The sequence below is a fragment of the Hydractinia symbiolongicarpus genome, chromosome 3 (assembly GCF_029227915.1).
Source record: "Hydractinia symbiolongicarpus strain clone_291-10 chromosome 3, HSymV2.1, whole genome shotgun sequence".
Taxonomy (NCBI): Eukaryota; Metazoa; Cnidaria; class Hydrozoa; order Anthoathecata; family Hydractiniidae; genus Hydractinia; species Hydractinia symbiolongicarpus.
The window spans coordinates 15585788-15605530 of record NC_079877.1 but is presented as its reverse complement, the minus strand read 5'-3'; the positions used below and the strand labels follow the sequence as shown (position 1 = coordinate 15605530).

Below are 19743 nucleotides of genomic sequence, written 5' to 3'. Positions count from 1 at the left end.
GAAAATTTAGTTTTGGGTTTGCTTATTGTCAACTTCATTTAGACGTTATTAAGTATTAAATTATACTATCCTTTATATAAATTTTACAACAAACTCTTATTTTGGTCATTTTGTTTGATTTAGTAGTATCCAGTATTTGTCACTCATATTTTTAACTTTGGTGCTTGAGGGCAGATTTTTCAATGCGTAATACAACTACTCCGTAATCTTGAGAAAATCCGCATTTCTTTTGTCGCCATAAACTATCGATATGTACACAACTATTTATATAGTCACCAATATAATTAATTCTATATGCGCAAAATGATATACATTATTTATCAAAAATAGGTATCAAATTGTTATAAAGGTTCAAATTTAGACACGAGAGATGCATGATAAACAATGAAAAAAAGGCTGAGTACAGAATAATATGAAGAGGATGGTGCTGAAGGAAATAAAGTACGTCTAAAAACAAAATTAAAATGCAGATAAACTTTCAATAAAGCGAAAATGCTACGTTGCAGGAGGACTGAGTTTTGCAGTTACGCATAAGTACTTCTTGCAATATTGTTCAAAACGTTGTTGTCGAATCAGAATAAAACTTGGTTTTCTTGTTTGAACATTAAGTTCCGCATAATTAAACGATGCTGCTTTTGCTGTTTTGCCGTTTGTTAATTAACAGCATAGATGCTTGGTGTTATAAATTAAGGATTAAGATCTGCATAATAAGACGATGTTACTCCTGCCATTTCATAACCGTCATCATTCCCATCTCCAGCATTTTGCCATGGTAGTTGATGCTTATTACTAAAATCTGAATAAAGAAGAAAATAATAAGCACATTTGTGGTGGTGGAAGAATAAATGTATAATTTTATTAAACAGAAAGTTCAAAATAAAAGTGTAGCCAACCAAAGAAACCGATAGGAACCTCATTATGCTAGTAACACACTGAAAAGCGCATAAAATCTTTCTTTGTTTTTAATTATGTACACATCCAAGTTTATTTTAAAAGCTATACCAGAAAGTTGTCTCCCGCAATGCGTTTCTCCCCTTACGAATTTCATATACAAAACATAAACAATCCAAATTTTTTAAAGTTCGCATGATGAATTGTCACCGTAGACTCTGGTCTTTTGATTAGAGTTGTAGCAGCGTAAGGGGTAGCGTAAGGGTGTTTAATTTCCTTGGCGTCAGCCTGTAACAACTTTAAAACACCGGCTGAGTAGTATTGTGTATTCCGTTTTATTTGTTTCTGTTTTTTAAAACTATTAATTAACTCTGTAAGCTGTGCACATGGTGCCTCTTTTTACATTGGAGGAAAGTAAATGGAGATTGGATTTTGAACAGTCCATTTTTAGTTTTTGTATTGTACTGTAACGTAATGTTTTTCCATTTTTGGGAAAATAACTATCTGATACATGTCTACCATAGGAAGAACAAAAACGTAATTGCCACATCAAACTAATCATCGCAAATTGTGTAAATGTGTTAGTGATCACTAATAATAAGATAAACGCCATTTGAAAAAAATTAACAAAAGGTTTTTTAGACCAGCCCCCGTTTGTAAAAAATACAAAACCACAAAAATTAAATATCGATTATACTATACGCATTACTCACTCCTTTTGGACAACTTCTTTCTTTTAATCAACAATTTTGTTTATTTCTTATTTATTTTGTTTTTTTCTCTTTTTTGTTTTGGCAGTAGAAGCTGGATGGACTTTTGCTTGATACATTACCGCATATAAAAACGTAAGTGTTACCTATAAATAAAGACCCAATGTCTTTCCTAAAACAGGGTAAAAAAGAGTGTTCACACCATCATAATCGAAATACCTAGCGACATAAATAGAAAATGTCTTGTAATTAGAAAGCATAAAGACACAATTTATAATTTTTATACCCTAGAAAATCCTTATATTAAACTACAACACCGAGACATAATATAACGTAAACAAGGATCGTTACTATAGGGAATTTAAAATGCTGTTGTTACCTAAAATTGTGGTATTAGCAGGTATATAGAATTAGAGAGTTTAGCGAACTTAAATCAGTTTCTTAGATCCAAAATCTAAAACGGTAATATATTTTACACACATCAAGACGTTCCATTCTCTCTATTTTCAGAGCTTTCTCAGGCCATTGCGCGAATTTTTCATAATGCAAGAATTATAGAAAGTGTATATTCTCATTGTGTGTTCGTAAACATCAGTAAAAACAGATGATTTCGCGTCCAAATTGTTGCTGAGCATTGGCAAAGTAATTCTTTTTTCCCATTTTGAGAAAAATCAAAAACAAAACAAAAAGATACACGATCATTTGCACAAATATTACATCCAACGTTGAAAAAATAGATGCCTAACCTTTTCGTTGTGCAACACGCTCAGCATTTATTTCTTGCATAACCCATTTACTTTTATCATGTCATATAGATACTGTTCTAACTTTAATATATCGTATTGATGGATAGCACATAAAATGATTGTTCGACTCAAAATGAAACAAAATGATTGTTACTGTTGTCGTGTTTTTTAACAATGATTCATCGTCAAGAAGCGTTTTCAATTCGTACATTCTAACACATCCTATCCAAAACCGGTGGATGGACCATGTAACTATGTAGCATCCATTGCAATTTACTTTGTAACTTAAATTTAGCGGCGTATCTATAAACAATTCAACCTTCATCAATTCTTGCAAAATGCACTTCTTGGAATTTGTGATAAGACTATTCATTTAATTATATGTAAGCAGACGAAGTGAGTGGAACTGTGTTTTGTGTCAGACATTGGATTCTTTCGATAAAAGATGTCTCTGTTAGCATAACATATTTGCATGTTGTTACTCGAACACAAATTAATTCAACATAGTGAAAGGTTCAAACATAATTTTTTTTAAACTTTTTTTATTATTTTTTTTTTTTATTATTTTTTTTAAGACGACAGGACAAAAAAATAACATGACATTGATGCTTTAGGCAATCCTGATATCATATTCCTCTATGAAAGAATATTATTAAATACATTTTTTTTTCGCTTCATTCTGTAAAACAGTGAAAACTGAGAAATAAAGAAAAAAACCTACGTTTTGGGTGCACACCACTTTTGTCTTTTATCTTTTGTAAAGCCCAATTACTTGTATCGTTCCATAGAGATACAGCTCTAACTGTCACATACTGTATCGAAATGTTGCACATAAAGTAATTCGTTGGTGTTGTTACTATTGTCGAACTTTTTGGCTACAATTTTTCTGAAAGAAACCCTTTCAATTAGTACTTCTTAACACATTCCATACCAAGATGATGGATAGACCATTTAAGTGTGTAGCATCCATTAGAATCTGCTTTATAACTTACATTCTGCGGGGTATCTAAAAATTATTGCTGTAGAATAATTAAAATAATTTGATTCTTTATGGTTCCTTCGGTGTTATAATTTTTTGCATTATATTTTCTAAGAGATTTAGTCAATTTTTTTCAAAACACCAAATAAGAAATGTGCAAATACGTTGTACATTTCACTCAGTGTTAGTCAGTACCCGAGAGAAAATTTTATTGTATACTTTAGGCATTAACATGTAGAACAGTTATTATATTTTCCCATGAGGCCGAAATTTTCAACAATTAGTTCACTTTACAATTAGTAATGATGAGTACCAGAGACTTGGTAATTAAGCACTCACAGTTGCCAATTAACAGGGATAAAGAAATTAGTTTTATATCGTCGTAACCGCGACTTTGCAAATACAGCATTTCTCCGCATTTGAAATTTGTCAATTCCACTTCGCATTTGTACTTCTTAAGTCTTTCTTCTGTTAACTCACACGCACCAGGAAGTTTTTGATGTTTGTGTGTATAAAAAATTACTTTGGGTTTTGGATGACCATATATCTCAACTTCAGCTTTTTCATTGATTACGTCAATCCTGTTTGCTAATTGTGTTCCACAGAATTCAGGACCTTGTAAATCATTATTAGACATATTTATTTTATGTGTCAGGAACAACCTTTACTGACTCAGTCAAAAGTTGGTTAGGCTTAAAAAAATTCTGCTTAGTCACAATATTTCTTTTCCATTAAGTTACGATGATATGATTCACACTTAGTAGCCTTCTTGAGAACGATTAATACTTTTTTTAAAGGATATTAAATTGAGAATCAAATTAAAAACTTGTTATAGGTCTTATAAGGAAAACAACTTTTAACCATTTTTTTTGTTATCAAAACAAATTTATTTAACCTAAAGTATTGACGACATATTTAAGTGGTAACAAATTTGGACATTTGGCATCTTACTTGATTCGTTTTTCAAATAAAAATGTCCACATTTTCGTTGAGGTTAACCACCTCAATTAAGACAGAAATTGAAATTGTAATAAAATGTCCAACATGCAAAAAAATCAAAAGCTGTGGCATTCACATTCTTCTTAAGGACGAAACATTTTTTGCCCTTGCGTCCATAGGAAAAAAACTGTAGTTAATCTAAGTATCTGAAGATCAGGACAGAGGGCAAGCTAGCTGAAATTTAGTTTTTAAAAGCATTAAAAATCAACGTAACGTTACAATTCGTTACTATTTTTATGTGTAGCAGGTACCAGGGGCGGATCTAGGGTTAGGCAGCCTAGGCAATTGCCTAAGCCTAGTTTTGTGAACTAGAAAAAAAATTCTCTATAGATAGAATAATCTAAAAAAAAACTAAATTATTTTTATCAATTTATTTTTGGCATCCGCCGATTTCGACTATGACGATGCGCGGCGTGCGTGTTTTATTTTACTCAAATAAGCAAACCCGGGGCGATCTTAGGCAAAATGTCTATTCGCCTAAAACGTCCGCGGGTTTTAAAGTTCCGAATGAATGAAAATCACAGATGGAAGAAAAAACGCCTAAAACGTCCGCGGGTTTTCAAGTTCCAATGAATGAAATTCTGGAATGTGAAGAAAAAACGCCTAAAACGTCCGTGGGTTTTAAAGTTTAAACGCCTAAAACGACCACGGGTACGGTTACATGGAGTGGATGTTTCTTTTTCAACATGGTTTACCTGGATCAGGTCCAATTGCAGGGAGCACTTCAAATGTCTAGAATATTAAAGCAATTGTATGCCACCTAAGTTAAATAAAGAAGTTTTGAATTTGGAAACCTTTTCAGACATTGAAAGGATTGGAAATGCTGGAGAGAAGTATTTTTGGCCACGTGTGCCGTGTTGTTGTCTCAAACCAAACCTTTATCTTCCTCTGCAAGAGACAATAAATTCAGTAATACTTGAAATATTTTAGTTTTAGCTGCTCCTGAATTTTAGGCACTTTTGTGTCAAGAACTATTCTTAAAAGTGGTAAACCACCAGATGTTCTTACAAAACGTGTAATTTAAATCTTTTTCTTATCAAAACAAAAGGTTTTAACTTGGCCTTGATCAAATGCATTGTTTAAAAACATAAAAGCCCAATGCCAAACGAGATAGCTAACGGAGGCAATTTATGTAAACACTGTCTTGGCGGTCGAAAGATGTTTTGATGTGTATGTTAAATTCGGTATAGAGTATTACTAGCTACCTGTATGTGTATTAGTTGGAATTTTGTTAGTTTTTTTTCTTTAACGTCTTAAGGGTCACTGGCTTCGTGTAGGCTTCGTGTAGCCGTTTATGCAACTGTGTATCTTTGTTTCTGTTTGGGAGAGAATACATTCTTGTAAGATAACTAAGGGACAGCTCTTTCATGAACGCAAAAGTCCAAGCTAAATGTTAATAGATCTGCAGATCCCCTTTCCCTCCCCTAAACATCAAATCAGAAAAGGTAATCTTTGAATGCTGTCAGTCCTTGAAACCATAAGCACTCATCCATGTGTCCCTGCTAAGCAGGTAGACACTAAAAGTTATTAATTCTTTCTGTTCTCTAAGAAATCGATGTATACAGTATGAGATATAATTAAACGTCAAAGGATTCTACCTCGTCCCACCGCCAAATTTATACGCTTAGCATATACTTTTTTATTGTGATTGTTCCTAAGAACTTTGACTTTGTGGGAACTTTTAAACAGTGCATTTTATATGCAACATCCCACTGCTCATTTTAAAACTTTTAAGAACACGAGAAGATCTCTTTGACTTTCCCATGTTACTTTTAATTGTAATAATATTGCTAAAAACAAAAGAATGAAGCAATACCTAATCTAAGAATAGTCCAAGTTTGTTTTATAATATTTCTTATTCTCATCTTGCTGAGCAATACATTGATATAATTTTGTTTTAGGATAAGATATTTTGATGTCACCCTGGTACCTAAGATGAATATTCTTCTGACAATGAAAATCACCATCAATTAAAAGAACACAGATTTGTTAATCCTTATAATATTGGAAAACTGTAAACAATGGATATATATCTGGTATAATCCACAAAGTTGTGTTTCATAAGAGGAACTAAGAAGGTGAAAAAAATCAATCAAAATAATTTGTATTTTGATGTCACCCTGGTACCTATGATGAATATTCAAGTAAATAACACAGAAGATTTGTTCTGAATCCTTATAATATTGGAAAACTGTAAACAATGGATATATATCTGGTATAATCCACAAAGTTGGTGAAAAAAATCAATCAAAATAACTTGTGAATATTCAAGTAAATCATAGAAATGATTTTCACGTAAAACATATACAGATCGCAACAAGAATTGCATGTTAAAAAACGTTCTGTTACAGACTGTAAACTAACAAAATGTCATGTCAACTTATGGATATGAGTAGGATTTGTATATATGTTGCTTTTTATATGAGAATCTTCATAATTGGCTTATAGTTACTAAAACTTTCTTAAAGATTTTACAGTATTAAAATATTTTTTAAACATAGTTGACAGGGACATGTAAGGGTAAATAATATGAGACATCTTAAATGTTTTGATGTTATTTTTCTAATTTCTAACTCTTTTCTGGCTTAATAAACTGCCTTTCTCTTGTGGGAATTTCATAGCATTAAAATTAATGCTTAATAGAAATTGGTGCAAAACTACACCAGTAACCCTAATGCTAAACTGTATTAACTTCATGAAGAGGTGATTACTATATACTTTTTGTACACGTTTATTATATGTTGCGATCTTACACTGTAAGTCTAACTGGAAATCTTTCATTCTTTTATATGCTGGTTTTCTTTGTGCATTTGCAGGTTGTTACCACAGACTATAATTTTCCAAACAATATTTCTACGTTGCACTACTGTTGACTATCTATTCCTAAAATTGTCTTGTAATGTAATTTTTTGTTGTATTGTTAGTTATTAGACTTATTGCATGTTTTGAAATGAAGCAAATCCCCAACTTATTACTTGTACTCGTATTATGTGCGCAAAACGAAAAAAGATGCTAAGATACTTAATACCAATATGTGATTCAAAGAAATTATGGAAACGCTAACCCTGTTTCAAATCGAATTTGCTAACCAGACGCATTTTCCATCCGCATGTTTTAACAAGGATAAAGTGGTAAAACTACGGGGGTTACTGTTATTTGTTTGGCTATAAAGAAACTTTCGTTTCTAATCTAGAAGGATTCTTAATAACTAAAAACCTTACTTTTGGGAAAATTTTAGTTCCTTTTACAGCAAAAACACAAAACGGCCGATTTACCTCGTACAACACCACAACCCTTGACATTACTTTGCCAAAAAATCTATGAAATTTTGCCTAACCAGAAAAAAATCCTAGATCCGCCCCTGGGTACATGTTGAAAACATACTGTTTTCCACAACCTTTTCGCAAAAATATCAAATTTTAAATGATCACTAGCTACGTGTAAGGTTCATCACTATAAAAAGATGTTCAATGATTACAGTTAGTAAACAGTTTACGGATTATACAAGACCAAAAAAGCAGTGTAACTATTCTTTTTAACAATATTCTCCCTTGTTTAAAATTTTCTTTAACAAATTTAACCAAAATATTTCTTTTTCTTAATAAACTTTTTAATTAGTACGATCAAAAGATCGCGTCGCACGGTAAGTCTTTTATATATTACAACAAGTTTTTAGTATCAAAAAAACATTTTTCTTTTCACAAGAATCCACTAGCTTTTAGTGAATATACTTGTCTTAAAGGCGCGTAATCACTCTTATCGAAAAATAATAATATATACATTTTTTATTTATTTCAATGTTCAGACGGAGTTATGATTTTCCTAAAAGTTTGAGGATATAAAACTTACTAGAAGGGGAAATAATAACACTTTAATATCTTGCATTTATTGTTGTTTTTTTTCAGCCGCCAAATTTAACGATCTTGTTGATCTCTTATTCCCGTCTAATAAGTGGGCCGTCTCAAAATGATCGTGTGAAACCGTAGGTAAACAAACAGCCGTAATTTTAAATCAGCATTGAGGTGGAGCTCGATAAAATCGCCATTATGGAGTCGCCATTGTTTTTAGAGACCAGACAAAACAGAACAATACAAAAAGCAGAAATCACAGCATTGTCTCATGGTTATTAATTATCATAGTTTACGCTTATCACGCTCTTTTTTTTATTAGCATGACCGGGATTATTGCATATTATAAGCCAACGTGAAAATGCTCATTGTGAAAGTTAAAGATAGTTGAAGCACTATGGAGATATTAAAATTTAAAGCATGAAAGGGGAAATTCTGAAAATTTAGGTATTGTAATTGTCTGGATCTGATATTGTCTCTATAAGGAAACAATTAACTTTTTAAACAGAGGAAAATAATCAATAAGTAAGACAGCTAGCGAGGCGAACCTGTCTTCCAAAACAACAACAAGAAGAGTTCAGTGTTGCAAAGAAGTTTGAACTTAAAACGTTCAAATAATAAAGAGTAACACAAAAACTTTGATTGATTTATCTGATTTATCATGTTTGAAATGCAATGGCGGTTCTGTAGGCGAAGAGAAATTTGGGGTGTTATTTCTATGAAACATTTGAACATGTTCTGGTTGTTAATAAAATTTACAGGATAACGTTTCTTATGTGTATCTTTCATTTTGTGCAATATAATAAGCAACTCTAAAACATTTGCCAACACGGTGATTACGCGCCTAGTATTTTTGCTTCCAAAAATAATTTGTCAAAACATTGGAGGAGAAATAGGACAAAAAATTTGGATGACGTCATCCAGTTTTACGTGACGTCATGATATATTTCGGAACCAGGTAACAGGTCAAAACGGCGTAACGTCAACCTCGGAATAGGAAAAACTGTTTCAAAAAGGAGATATTTCTTTCTTTACAACATAGATGTCTGATTTAAAGTTTAATAAACACAGTTACCGCCTGTGTATAAAGCATAAATACTGAACTAGCAGTAAAATGCTTAATCTGTAACACGTTCAAGGCAAAGCCAGACATGAATGAGGCACATTTAAACTTTCATATTACCCTATCTGTTACTTTTATGCGGTTTTCTCATTACTTCATCTGGTTAAACGAAAGGCTTCCAACGGTGGCTTTGCCATTATGCCTGCATAGCTCTTATTTAATTCACGCATGGAAAAATGACAGAAAAACTGACCAATCGAGACCGGAGCAGAGTGAGATGTTGCACGGTTGCATTTGGGCAGCGAAGACGATTTCAAGCTCAACAAGGAAGCAGTAAAAGCAAAATTAGCATTTAAAAATATGACTGGCATGAAAATGGGCCTACCATCCTATTCGACACAACTTATTGTGGCACAATTTTTCATAGAAAAATTAGAACTTTAAGTACGAAATTTGGAAGAGAAGAAAAATAGAAATAAGTAACAATAGCAACAGCCACGACGTGTCCCAAATTTGTTAAAGTTGCGTGTTAACAAACTATAATGAACATTGTTATTCATAAAGACCTAAAAGAAGACTTACAAATCTATGTTTGGTAAAACACTATCAATACATAAAGGGTTGCGTGGCAGGACCAGGTCCCCTATATTCGCAAGAGAACAACTGTGCTTGGCAGTGCAAGTAATAATAATAATTTACGGCGGGCCACAGTTCTTCAGGATTTCTTGTTACAATAGGGTTTCTTGTTACAATAGGGGTAGAGATGTAGAGCACTTCTGTTCTGTACAAGTTAATAAAAAACGTGAATCTATTCTAAAGGCATTCATTTTTCAGCAAGTGAAAAGGATATACACATTGCAAAAACTGAATATTTATGTTTTCCCTACATAATTGTTCTTCCTTGTTGTGTTTTTATTAGAACGCCAACAACATCAAACTATCTTGCTTGCGTCAACGACTGTGAACATGACATCCTGTTGTTTTTGCAATAAATTAAGTTAAAAGACAAAACAAAAAAATAGGATCCAGAAGAGGGTGTTATAAATATTTTGTTTACAGGCGAATAAATCTAAACTTCTTTACAACTTTTCTATAGTAAAACTATCGTTTTGTTGGTACTGGGTGCGTAATCCCAAATATAAAATATATGGTTTTATTTTAGAGCATAAAAAAGCAGAAGTATGTTGGAAAAATTTGTTACTTAGCTATATAGATGATAAATTAAAAGGGAACTGGTTCTTCAACTAAGCAAATTAAAGTAATATCGATTCAAACCTCATTTAATTCCTTCGCTTTCCCCTGTCAAAGCACAAACTGTTTTTTCTATACCTTTTATTCAGAAGCCATCATAAAACACGCACAAATGGTAAACTTTTATTAATATTCTTTTATTGCCCCCTGCTCAAATGACAAAACTTTATTACTGTCCTCTGCAGTTTCTCTTGCTGGCAGATTTTTCCTTCTTTTTTCTTTTAGCGTCGTATTGGAGTTTCAAATTCGATTTGCACATATCGCGCCGAAGAGTCACTTTAGCCGCAGTTCGCAAAATGAAGAAACAGACAAATATTTTCCCATAAATATTTTCTTGAAAATACGCCAGTAGGAAAAAATCTCCTTAATCTTCAGGTGATAAGTGGAAATTAACTAAAAGTCATAAGTGGACAACTGACTAAGTTTTAGAAAATGTTCCCTGGTAAGAAATATTGACGCTCCTTTAAATGGCAAATGGGCTTCCCTCGCTGGCTTAGCTCTGCAATAAAGGAAAAAGTGAGTAACTGGCCGCGTTTTATAAAAAATGGCAATGTGGCAATGGATACAAGTATGCTTATTTAACTGACTTTGCAGGCTAGGTGTTCCAACCACTGGAAGACAATATTATTTGAGTAACTATTCAAGTCCGATAAACATATAAACAAAAAAATTAACTTACATTATTCAGGAACATATGGAAGTTGCGTAACAGTAACACAGTATATTATACCTGCAACATTAAGACGGAAACATTGTCCTCTTTTACTTTTCGTAAATTATTAAAATGGCCGTAATAATTTAACATCTCCTTACTTAGACTGATTATACAGACTCAGTTATCTTATAAATGCATTTACCTTTAACATTAATGTGATTCTTTTATTTCTCGTAATGGATTGCGATAAAGGTATGTCACTTTCATAACATATTCACTTGCATCATCAGCATATGAAATATTGTGTATCGTCATCATGCAGTGCATTTTATAGTAACAGCGGTTTTGTGGACGGTAGATGCTTTAAGAGATTTCCAGTCAGCAGCAGCATCTGACTTTATAGTTTTTTTGTTTCGATACAATTCCATGCAATAAAGAGCCCTTGCATTGCTGATATTCCAATAAACAGTATAATTTTCTCCCTTCGTCGCTTCTTTTTTATTTTTAGCTGCATTTACATCAAGGAGTCCATCAACTGAACAAGAAATAAAAAAGGAAACAGTATTAGTTATAAAAAATATATAAGGAAATAACTTTTGAAAAACGATTTTTTCAGCATTTTATGGTAAAAATTAAATACTAAAAAATATGAATCTGACCTCGTTTGAAAAGTTTTTTTTTCACTGTTGATTAGGAATTTGGTTAAGAATTTGCAAATTCTACACGCGGTCACGAAGATATAACTACAGCAGTTCTTAGAAAAAAAGTTTAATAATTAATCAATCGAAAGCCAGATCACCAGTGGCAGAAGAGAAAGTTATCAGGAGAGGTACGTGGAAATACAATTTCGCGTGGAGTACAACAAATAATTTTACATAAAAGTTATATAAAATTTTATGTAAAATTTTTTGTTCTTCAAGTATCTGGATGAAAAATCTTCATTGTGTTTCCTTTTATAAATCAAGTCATTGCTATTGCACTACGGAAAGAACTGCGCCCCCGATACACCGCGAAAAAATGACTGCATATTATGCGCAAATACACCGTTAAGATTCCGGAATTCTATTTTTGCGGCAAACCAGTTCTTATTGCCCCCCTTTCAAAAGACTATTACAGTTATAAGAATGTCTAAAGCTTAATTCAAACAGAAAACCCAGTTCACTGCGGCGTGGTACGTCGCGGTATAATATTTGCATTTTTTTGTTCACGTGAAACTTTGTTTTCTTTTTGTTGTTGTTCCGTACAATAAAAAGAACAGGTAAATCCAAAATAAGAATGTAAAAGGCTTTGATCAGCATGGAGCAGCGAAACATGCTGCTGCCACGGCGTCATGCAGCAAACCGAAAATGGGTTTACGTCATGTAGCAGATACCGTGTATGGTCAAAACGCGCTGCGACGCTGAAAATTTTTTTTGTTGTAAATTTTGCATATCGCTGAATTTGTATAATGATCAAAAATAATTTGAAAAAATCATATGGAAAAGTTTTAAATTATTTGCTGATTAAAAAATATACCAATTGTTATCCAGAAAATCAGCACAACAATCGATGATTTGGTGTATGACACTTTCGTCACATGAAAGATATGCCGAAAAATATAATACAAGGAAGGTAATAGAACAAGAACTACAGAAAGCAAAAGAGAGTAAACATTCTGATGCTTCTGCCTCATTCTTCTTTTTATATACTTAATTTTTGCTCCAATTTTAGGTAGGACAGAGAAGGTGTCACAACCAAAATGTGAAAGTGATATACTTTTTAACTTGATAGCTAAAGAAAATGGAAATTGAAAGAAATCTTACGCCAACGTTGAAGACATATGTGCCGTATTTTCCTTACTAATTGCCCGCGGGCGCTACATAATTTATTACTTATTAAATATAGACGTACGGTTATTAGAATGACCGCTTAAAATAGCAGGAGGTTATAGAAATATCATTTAAAATCAGTAAAAGAGTAAAAAATATTTGAAATAAAAAAAAAATTCGTTCATTGTACCTAAAATTATGCTAATCACATTTCAGTCCAAAATTTTATTCACATTAAATCAATCACATTAAGTTTGGATCAGTTTTTAACACTGCTAAATAATAACTGTCACCGACGCTAGAAGTTTTTGTTTCAATTCAAGCTTTCGAAAAGTTATTCTTTTCGACACATTTTTAGCGATATTTGTTTAAAAATAATTAAATAAAATATTATTTTGTACTTGGATTGACATTTTAACTATTTCGTTATAATTCATTAATTTATTGATGCGGAAATAATCTCACAAAATTAGCATTGCAATGGGTTAACAATTTTAACGTTTTTGATGAATGTGTACCAGGTTATGACATTTTTGTTTTTCCCTTAACCGGATAATAATAGAGCTGACAAAGTTAATACTCATACCACTTTTCTGCTTCGCCCATCTCTTTATTTAGTAGATTGTTTTAAGTTTATTTATAAATTTTTCTTGATAGTCAGTAATTCGTTTTAGATACAACGTCTTTTAAATTTCAAAAACATCTGCGATACGGAACTTTCTATTTTATTTAATGTCATGTACAATATATGTCTTTCAAAGAATCTAAATTGAAAGTTTGCTCGTTTTCAGAAAATATAACTATATTTCCGTTTATTAATTAAGAAAGGTAAATTTACTTTACGTCGTTAACAACAATTTGTGATATTTGCCGCCATTTTCTTGCCCTTGATTTGAAGCTTTCCGCTGTTGTTTCTTTCTCTTAAAGTTATTCAAATGTCAGTATCCTTCTATCGTGAAATTGACAACTTTGGAATGTGAATTAATTGAATGTTTAAATTGAATGCTTCATTAATTTTTTTATTATGTTTTACCTGACAGAAGTTTTTATTAAATGATTGTGACTTTCTTATCTACTTTCGTTTTTCTTGAAGACATTTGTCAGCGATGTTTCGTTTTATTAATGTAGTGTAAATTAAACTCAATTCATTCTTGAAGTTGTTCCCTTGTGTACTATTCAGGAGTGACCGACGAGGCCTTAATCATCAAAATTTAAGTTAATTTGCCGACGGGGGCTTTAATGTTAAAATTTAAGTTGTCTTTACTACAAATGTCAGTAACTTAAAATTCTTCAAAATCCAAAAATATTAGAAATCTGTACAAAGTTTGGGTTTTCCATTTACTAAATTGGTATTTCCTTCTTAGACATTCCATACAGCGTTTTTATTTTTCCGCTGTTATTTTAGTAAAGTCCGCAAACTACGTAAATGCGTGCGTACTCCTTTACTTAGAAGTTACAGTCAATTTATTATTGGAAATATAGAAAACGACTTTAATCAATTTATTGCTTCCATGTGGGTCCGTGAAAAAGTTAATTATTTTAATTGTTGTGATCTGATTGGTCAATTTCGATCCTCTAATTATCTCTTCAAATAATAATAAGCCAAAGATGATTACGATCATTGCCCGTCGATGACAGCTGTAGCTGTCGAAACGTAGCCTAGAATAAACTCGCTTGTTCATGACATGATAATATTTATATTTTTAAATGACGATGACTGAACAGATATGTGGCAATATTTTTAAGACTTTCAAAACGTTCGATTCAATACGAAAAAAAATTAAAAGCAATTTTAATTTTAATTTTTTTAATCACAGCTTTCGTCCGTAGGAGATTCTTCTCCTCAATCTCAAAAATTGATTTTACCGATTTGGAGCGTGTGTTTTGTCATTTGATGTCTCTAGTAATTTTCCGGGTGTTTTTTAATTGTTTTTGTAATACACAGCTGTTCTACCGTGCTTTTAACCAAATCTTTACATGACTGAGTGGCTTCTAAATGTATAATTTATAGTTCGGAAACATATACAATGAAATCATTAAACTATCGCAACAACAAACTACATCATTGTGTTGTTTTTCGACAGGTTGTATCTGTTCATTTCACCTAACAAAACAGATTAACAAAGCGTCTAGATTCCATCGCAAGTTAAACAAATTGTTTTTACACACAATTGCAAAGTACTTCCTTATCATCTCTTTTGCTTCTATTCTTTATAATTAATACTAAATTCAATACAAAATAATTTTTGTCCTGACAGGACCCAGCCGGCACAAAGACGTCTTAAAAACGTCTAAAAGACGCATGCGACGACTTCTAAAAATCGTCTAAATCTGGTCTATTTTGTCCACTTTCAGGACGTCTTTCGCAAGACGTCTGTTAGACGTCGACTAAAAGACGTTTGTTAGACATCTTGATTAAACGTTTTTAAAACGTCTTGTAATAGACGTACTTAAGACGTCTAAAAAGCGGACAAAATAGACTAGATTTAGACGTTTAGTAGACGTCTTTGTTAAGCCGTTTTAGAGACGCCTTGCAGTGAACGTTTCTTAAACATCATAAAATGCGTCTTTCAAACGTTAAAGCATAACTCGTTTCTAAACATGATGTAGACAAATACGAATACTAAGTTACAATAAATATATATTCATTTTACAAATTTACAATAAAAATTATATATATTCTTTATATGAAAAATGACCATTTAAAAACATAAAAAATGTAAGAAAACTGTAGGCTTTAAAATGGTTTATATCCAGCATGATAAAAAACATACGAACCTGGTTGTACAATATAATTTTTAAAAACCTTTTTTATAACAAACTGTTAACATGTCTCAAGTAATATGGATTGCGTAAGAAAAAAATTAGCTAAGTCAAGAGGAGAGTCAAAGAATAATCGCAATAAATATACAAGGTATAAACATTACTTAAACTTGAACTTTAATCTGTATTTACGATTTACATTTATTTTATTCTTCCCCTTGCATTGATACCACATTAACTTCTCAAATACATATTCTTCGTTTATTTTGCGTTTCAGTATTTCTCGATATTTCGTTCTGCATCTGTAAAACAATAAACAATTCTTCTAATCTTCAACGAGCATAGAATATTATGTACAACATAAAATCTCAATCAAGAAACTAAAAACGAAAAATATAACTGTCCGAATCTTAAGAGATTTATGTGAAATCTCCAATAATATCACGATAAAAATTGTATACAAACCTACCGAAAATGTACAGTCGATTTCTTTGAAGCCTTGTTGTTGTCGCTTGCATCACAAAAACATTGAAAATGTGTATTAGGGGATCAAAAAATAAAGTTAATAAAGTATTCTTAGACAAGCAGAGCCCCATGGTCAAAAAAGTTGACCAGATTGCTTCGTAGTAAGGGTCTTTAGGCTGCATAACAAATCTTAAAAAATAACAATAACCCCGAAACAAAAACGGCTAAGACTTTTGAAGCAGGTTTCTTAATCTAAACCCATATTGGGCAGAATATTTCGGAAAAAAACACATAAAAAAATTAGAAAGAATCAAGATGTATATTGTTACCATGTGTGTTCGAAGGAATGTTATTGTGCTATGATAACATCATATGTGAGATTGTCACGTATTAAAAATTAGAAGAATTATTTACAATGAAGTGCATAGATAAGAAATTGCTGATTACCTTTTTTAGGCCAAGCTTTACCTCTTTAACATCGCTACATGTAGAAGATGTGTTATAAAGAAATTTTCATCAGCGTTTTTTGTGTGAATTTTCCATCATTATCTTTTTAACTTTTTAAAACACCACACAACCATATATATATATATATATATATTGGAGTGTCGAGCCAGAAAGTTTCGTGTTACTGATATGCGTGCAGTTGACAAGGTTGATATTTGAGTGGGTGGAGTACACAAAACAAACCCAGGAAAAAATAACTTATAGGTGGAGCACAATTACCAACTCCCAACCTATCCCTGAAGTTGTAATCATTTGCGTGCGGCTTAAATTGTAGTTTTCAGACGGAATAATGAGAAAACCCATTTTCTGGGACTTAACTGTGTTCAAGAGTTTAGAATTTTACAGGTACTACGATTAAATTGGAAGAAATAAGACGTAAGCAGATATATTGCTTGCAGTTACAAAACATAACATAATCATAAGAAGTTGATTAAAAGCCATTAAGTTTTAATACCAAGTCATATTGTGTATGTTTTTCTGTTTTCCAATATCTTATTCATTTTTTTCTATAACCACGTTAAATATTCAAAAGCTAAAAAAAAAAAGATTATAGATATTTTGAACATATAATGTACGGCTTTGCCTAAGTAACACTGTTTTTTTAAATGAACTTTGCAACAGAAGTATATATAACACATATAGCGCCAAGCTTACACATTATTTAATTTCGATTGATTTACTATGCCTAAACAATAGCCCAGAATATAGCAATAACTACGCTATTTATCGCGCAGGAATGCATCAAAAATTAGGCTCAAAATAATAAACTGTATTTATTAACCGCTTCCAATTTTAATCGTTTTTACGTCACAATGTAAGTCGCAACATTTTTTACTATTTTATTTGCACAGTAGTAAAATTATAAATGTGAAAATTTTCATTTCAAGATGTAATCAGGGAGGTCTAAATAGAACCGGGGAATATAAAAGCCTATAATGCTTTAGGGTAGGTTGGCTTACGCTGGGCTAAAACATGACTGAATGTAAAATTATGTATACTTGAGTGATATTCTATATATATAAAAATGTTGACTTAAATAACTTGAATAACTGAAATTTTTGCATATGCAGATTTTCCATTATAGTGATAATAACTTATATATACATAAAGTGGAACTGTATATATATGTGGCAAAAGGTTGACTTAATATACAATGAAATATAACCGAAATCAATCTTTACATATGCACGGTTTCTGTTATAGTGATAGTAACTTTACGTCCTTTCTTAAATCAGATAAAATATCCCCTCATTAAGCCAAATGGTATGAGAAGTACTGGAAATGGTACCAGATGGGATCATTAGTTCTAAGATTTTTTTTCTCGGTTAGTAAACCATTTGTAAGGTCACATCTACTCTCAGAGTTGGAATAATGAAACGATGCTTCAAGTTTTATTGTAAAATTTTAGGCTGAAGAAAGTACGTTCATTTTGGAATAAAAAATGTTTAATAATTTAGTTTCTTGGACAAGGGGCTGCGTGGGATAAACATTTTGGTGGGACAAAATTAGTAGCCGGAATCGGTTTTCGTCAACTAGACAAAACATTTGTCAATTATTTAAAAATATTTTACTATACTCTAGACCGAAACATAATTCTTTACGAAAATTAGTGCCTGAAGATATAGTCGGATCACTTCCAAAATGCCTGGCAGCATGCGCACGAGGTATTTAGTATTAATTTGTCTGAGTTACGTTTTTGACAATATTAAGCGTATTGCGCAGCCATAATTTCAAAATTGCACAAGGCTAAATAGGCTTTGTGGCCTTTTAAGTACCTTATTACCATTTTGACGTGTTTTTGATGTGTATTTACCATGTAAAAAGAACATGTGCAGTTTTTAACATTTTTTATCTAGGTACAAGAGACATTCAAACGTTCTGCCGAACCGTTCGTGTTCCACAAGTTGCGTGTAGGGGTTTCTGCTACCTTTACTTTTAATGAGACATTGCTATTGTTTTGTTTTGTTATTTCCTACATTACCCTTTGCACTTACGTAATAACACTGCTGCACAGGATCATAACAAAAGAATAATACAGTCACTGATACAAAAAAATGGTAATTTAAAACGTTTCATAAAATTATAAAAATCATGTGATAGAATAAGGCTTCTCTGGACTCTGCAAGTTATGACCTTGTTTATGACCTTGCTTACGGACACTTGTCTGCTAAAATTATGAAATTATGACTTTGTTATGATTATGAAAAACGTTGTATTTCAAACATTGTTGTACATTTCCTACCCTCCCATTTTTCTGATAAACCCGTCTTCCTTTACTTTACTGTGATTTGTTTTGATCAATATCAAACAAATAAAGTTTAAGTTTCTTTATATATATTTTTTCTTGGAATCAATAGAATACAAAATAGATCTAAAATGTGAAAAGACGAGAAATTTTTATCACTCTTTAGTTGTTCACTATAGAATCAAAATCATGTAGTTTTTATATGAAACTTTTACATATATCTCTTTACTTTCTAGTCAAGTCTTAAGGTTTATTGAATAGTCTCTTTATTATTAGCGCCCTATTTTTTCAAAAAGGTTGCGTCGCAGCTTTATTTTGAAAAATCTTTGCGGAAGCTGATTCTTATAGACTTTGTTTTGGTTCTACAAAGACTGATGTGGGCTTTGTAGGTTTTCTTTTGACATTTATTTTTTCTAAATTTAGGATAGGAATATTTATTTTTCGTGTGTGCATACCAGTCTGACTAGATGTTATTTCAAAAAAATAGAAAAATTTGATTAAACTGACTATAATCAAACTTATCTTTTGTGATTTAAATAATTCCTTTGAATAAGAAAATCGATTTCCGACTGCCAAGATAACATTGATACCGAACTAGGACAGAAAAGCAAATAACGTCGAACATTCGTATTTTACAATTTCCTCGATAAGCCATTATGCATTGCCATAAGTATTTTCCAAGCTTATTTCCTGAACAGTTCAAAAAACTGTAAGATAATGAAATTAACAGAAACAAAATCTTTGCAGACAAGTTTCAGGTGATTGGAGGAATGCAGACATAACAATCAAGAATAATTGAGCAATCAATAGAAT

At 31.8% G+C, this 19743-nt stretch overlaps 1 long non-coding RNA gene across 3 annotated transcripts; it reads right to left on the bottom strand.

The window, feature by feature from the left end:
- Positions 1–208: 208 nt before the first annotated feature.
- Positions 209–13930, bottom strand: LOC130635940 (uncharacterized). Of its 3 annotated transcripts, none has more exons than XR_008982199.1 (4): positions 13789–13926; positions 11345–11677; positions 2348–11217; positions 209–796 (listed from the first exon to the last, which is right to left on the bottom strand). It is a non-coding gene; the product is annotated as an uncharacterized LOC130635940 (long non-coding RNA). The 3 variants fall into 3 exon arrangements; XR_008982198.1 differs by having other exon boundaries at positions 209–2650; positions 3069–11217; XR_008982200.1 differs by having other exon boundaries at positions 209–11217; positions 13794–13930.
- Between the last annotated feature and the right edge of the window lie 5813 nt (positions 13931–19743).